The sequence below is a fragment of the Apteryx rowi genome, unplaced genomic scaffold, assembly GCF_003343035.1.
Source record: "Apteryx rowi isolate R43461 unplaced genomic scaffold, aptRow1 scaffold_3, whole genome shotgun sequence".
In the NCBI taxonomy this organism is placed as follows: Eukaryota; Metazoa; Chordata; class Aves; order Apterygiformes; family Apterygidae; genus Apteryx; species Apteryx rowi.
In genome coordinates, this window is record NW_020449418.1 from 7,257,329 (window position 1) to 7,262,400 (window position 5,072).

A 5,072-nucleotide genomic window follows, 5' to 3' on the forward strand; every position below is an offset into this window, starting at 1 on the left:
GGGGATGGTGGCCCTGCCACCCTGAGGGCCAAGCTCAGGACATTGCCTCTGGAAGGGCCCTCATCTGTCGGCTCAAGGGCAGAGGCAGGTCTACGGGAAATGGCTACCGGGGAACCACCGACTCGGGGGCTGCAGCCGTCTCATATTTTCAGCGTGGTGCCCCACGAGTGGCTCAGCACAAGCATGTTGCTGTGTTTCCCACAATATCTTGCAAAGACATCTTGGGGCTGCTGTCTGCCAGGCAGATGGGCCATGGCCTGTTCCTAGGTGTGGTAGGGTGAGCAGGAGGCTTCAGGGCTGCCTGGGCAGCAGTCGTGGCACCTACCTGCGTTGGCTTTTCCTTTCTTCCTCCTGGCTACAGAGATGGACTCTGCCAGGATGTACCTGGGAGCTGGCACTTCTATGTTAAACCTGCGGGTACTGGGAGCTGGGACTGCTGAAACAGCTTGGGCATTGCCCAAGTCTTTCAAAAGACTTTCTGAACATGAAGCCACATCAAAATGCTTCAGGTTGGGCAACCAAAATGCCAGTTATTTGGGCCATACAGAAATAGGTATGTGGGTGATAATCATACGATAGAGACAGAAGACCACAAGGGATGAATGTGTCAATAGGAGGTGGCAGATGGACATGGCCACAGGAAAGAAGGAGAGACAAGGGGGTGAAGGTCATAGCCGGGGGAGCTGGAAGGGAGATCAGCAGAAGCAAGCTAAGATCCAAGGTGGGTTGTTTTGTTCTGACTAAGGAAGGTTGAACTGAGGGACGTTTTTTGTTGTTGCTTTTCTGAGTCTCGCATTGGCTGGGAGAGAGGGGCAGCTCTGCCCGGTGTTATTAATAGCTGGGGACACACGTGCTGGCACAGAGTGCTTCTGAGGAGCCCACAGGGCCCACAAATGCTGGATAATGCATGGCTGATAGCCAGGCAGTAATTCAGTCACAAGATCATGATAATGCGCAGAAACCTCTCTAGGCCTGTTGCATTATGAAGTGCTGTGAGTGATTTACACCCTGTTAACGGCTAACTGATCTATGTGTTACGTACAGCACAACTGGACCCTCCGGGCTACTTACGGCTCCACTTGCCATCTCATTTGATCCCTGGGAATTGGCCTGCTTCTCAGGTAGATGCATTTTGTCGTCTATCTTTATTTAAAACCTAGACTCTTTGGAGTAGCCACATGATATACAGATATCACTCCTGCAATGCTCCCACTGCTGGGCTGGTCTTGCTTATGTAGCTCGTCGGGTTGGTACTGTGTTGGCTCTCCTGAGAGAGACCCCAAGAGCAGACCAACGGCAATGGGCACATCGTGGTTCCCTTGGAGCRCATCCCTCTTGCAGATGAGAGCTGATCACAAAGATGGCGAGGCTGAATTTGTTAGACCCAACAGCAATGTCTCCACGAAAGAGCTAATCTGAGCCTTTAATGTGGGCATTGCCCCATCTTTCTTCCCATCTGCTTCTGTGTCTGCCAGAGACCTGCTAAAGTGGCCCTTGGTAGATGGCTGTGACTCAGTTTCCCTCTCTGCCACACTGAGATCTGCTCCTGGGGCACCAGCTGGGCATCAGCAAATATCCACTGGCAGCAGGGGACTTTGGAGACTGCAGCTCCTCACACAAGTGAGCAGTTGGCTTTTCAGCCTGCCCTCCAGACAGGCRTGCGCAGGGGCTGGAGCATGCCTGGATGCATGGGCTTTCCTGGACTCGCATCCGACCACGACACAGCTAGCTCACACWGGCACGGCTCCTCCCCCCTTGCAACTGAGGCCGTGGCACTGAGCAAGACACTTCCTCGTGGTGCAAAAAATTCCCAGTCCCCCAAAACCCCTGTTAAGAAYTTCCACATCTCATTGAGCTGTTATTAATAGGGGGATTGTCTGGTGTCACAGCAGAGACATAAAATACATTAACATTATCACATAATCTTATTTAGCAAACACTTGTGTCGCTTCGCCCTTGGTAATTGCATTTGGGAGATGCAATATTTATGAAAGGGGMGAAGGAAATGTCTTGGCTCATCTCCTCTGAGCAGTAAAAGTCCTGGGGAAAAAAAATGACACTGGGGGGATTGCGTGAGCCTGGGAAGGTGGTGTCAGGGCTGCCGCTTCTGTCGTAGCGAGTTCAGTGTTTAATGGGACTCTTCGTCTAAGCTTGAGCTTTGCCAGTGGTTCACTCCTGAAACGTAGTGGGGCTGGGGATGTGGATCTGGATTTTGCAAGCGGCTCTTCTTTCTGCACTAGGCTGTGCTCGAGCCCAGCTCTCTCCCAGTATCTCTGCCAATACYGCTGCAAGCTCGCTCGCTGCCTTAGGTTAGCTCTTGCTTTTAATTGCACCTGTAAGGTTCCCTGGTGAGGCTGCAGTCAGGGTTAAGCTCCAAGGATGCTGCCTGCTAAGCGCGATGATTGATTAGGATTTCTCCTAGGACTGAAATCCACCTAACCAGCTCTGCCTTTCTCTGCAGGATCTCACAGACTGACAGCAGGGTCTGAAGGGCAGACAGTTGGTTTCTCCTGGATACAAACACCGCCGACCCTGGGAGTTCAGATCTAGAGCTGGAATGTGCAGCCCTTTTCTCTGCCTCTGGAGCCCCGGATTTTGCCACTTCCAATTTTGGGGGAAGTTTGAGTCRGGGTTTGAACTTCTAGGAGTTGGCYGTGTTTCTCGGAGCCTGCTGTACTTTGCAAACTGAACCCAGCTACAGGAGTGACACGGAAAGGAGAGAGGCAACTTGGAAAATGACCTTAGTACATCAGACATCTTCGTTTTTTTCCTAGCCTTCAAAAATTTGTCCCCAGAAATGGAAGTCCTTTTCCTTACCTCTAACCACCCATGTCCCTTCATGTCCCCGGTCTCCATCGCTGACCCTCGGCTGGTCAGCGTGGCATTTGGGGTCAGTCCTCTCTCAGGTCGTGCAAGCTCCAGCTCCAGAAAGTGGCAGGGGGAGCAGTTACATGAAACAGCAAGTTTGCACAAAAACCTTACCCTACTTGTCCTGTATTTGTATTAGAACTGGCAATTATAAGCTGTAAGTGATATGCACGGAACTAAAATACCTGTGTAACCTACTCCGACTTRCATCTGCACACCCGTTTTTATTTGTTTGTTTTCTGTTCTGCTGTCTCTAAGTTGGCTTTCAGGACACCCCTCCCCCCCCCACCCCGGCCTGGCAGAATCAGAAACTGCAAATCCTTCGGGATAGAGACGGGTCCGTCTTTTCACTGGGTTTGCACCGTGAATCCTAACTGAAGTCCGGCAAGCTGCAGTAGTGGGAATTATAACTAATTGCAGGCGCAAAATACAATTAATACAATAGTGGAAAATACAATTATTTCATTAATTTAGTTTACAAGTATGGAGAATGCTGTTTGCATAAATGTTCGATTTTGTTTCAAAACCAGATAATCTCTTGCACTGCACATCCTTGGAGCAGTAAATTCCCCAGGCTGAATTCAATTTGTGTTTTGCTCTTGCAGGTAACGGGACGAGCTGGGTGCAGAAACACAGCCCGATGCGTGCTTGCAGGCACTCTGTGCCACGGGGAGGGGAAATACGTTATAGAAACACCAACTATTTTCAAATTCTAGATCTTTTCTCCATTTTCGGCTACAGTAAATCCAAAACACCCTCTAGTTCTTACGGATGGTGCTTCTGAGCTGAAAATGATGCGCGGTGAGTTTTATAAATGCCGTGGCAGAAGCTGGTTTAGTTTCTGCAAGTGGAGAAGCAGGATCTGAACCCTCCGGCGTCTCCTGTGTCTTGGCAAACGAAGGTGACGGCTCAAAAGTTTTGGGGACGATAGCGGTGGCTCGAAGGACTGTCACTGTCCCCCGGCTCTGCCGGCCGCCAGAGCTGAGGCTGCCCCCTCCTCCCTTCAGCCCCAACCTGTCGTTTTTATCTTCATTTTCTTCTACTTTTGAGCAAGCAGTATTTTTTAAGGGAAACCGAGCTTTGAACCCCCTCCCCGGTGCCCGGAGCGGGGCAGGGGTGCGCGGCGCAGTTCGGGCGGGGGGACGAGCCGCGGGGACCCCGGGCAGGGCAAGGGGCTTGTGCCGGTGCCACCGCGGCCGGCGGCAGCGCCCGCCCCGCGTGTCCCGTGGGCCGCAGCACCCCGCCGCTGCAGGGACGAGGGCGAAGGCGTGTGCTGCGCACCCTTCCCAGCCCTCCCCCGCCAAAGGCTAATGCCAACAGCAGCAAATTAGATTTAAGTTTACCCATTGGCTCTGCCATAATTTTTATTTGCTTTCGCGTGCTAATTAACCTCGGGGAGAAAAATAAAGAAAGAAACGCGAAGATTTACCGAGGAGGGTTTTGAGGTTTTATAGCTAAACCAGTAACAGCGTTTGCAATAATTAAGACCATTATTGCCGGATCTTATCGTTCATTAGCGAAAGCTACTTTGTTAGCGGAGTCCCGTCCCCCCCACCCGGCGTTTGCGGAGATGTCTGTGCCCCTGCTCCCCGAGGGCTGCTTTTAAGCTCGGCGGGGGCGGGGGGAAGGCAAAAATCTGTTGGCAAAGCAAGACTTGGTCTGATGGGGAAAAGGCCTTGGGGTGGGAGCAGGCAGAGGAGACAAAAGCAGCCCGCCGCTCCCCCGGCAGGCAAACAACCCCGGCAGCTGCCGGCAGCGGGCGCGGGGCCCCGCGGCCGCCCCCCGCTCTGTCGCGACAGGCCCTCTGCGTCGCAGAGCTGCGAGGGCCGGGGCTCCGGGGAGCAGGGGCGGGGAGGCGGCGGGGGGACCCCCCACCCACCCCGCCCGCACGTGCCCCCGCACTTTCTCCCCTGTACGGCGAGAGGGGGAAGCCGCAATTAACCGGCGCGGGGGAGGGTGATTAAGCGGGGAGTTAATGAGGGAGCGGCGGAGCGGAGCGGGGCGGGGAGGTGCCCCGCTCCCGGCGGAGCCCCGCGGCGGCCGGGTCCGGCCCGGTGCCCCCGGGGGGAGCGGCCAGACGTCGTTCATTAGCGGCCAGGGCTGGTGCGGGCGGGTGGGCAGGGGGAAGGGGCTAATGGGATTACACGCATTTCTGCACGGTGGCGAGAGGGGCCGGTGCCAGCGGACCAATAACTTATTGGCAG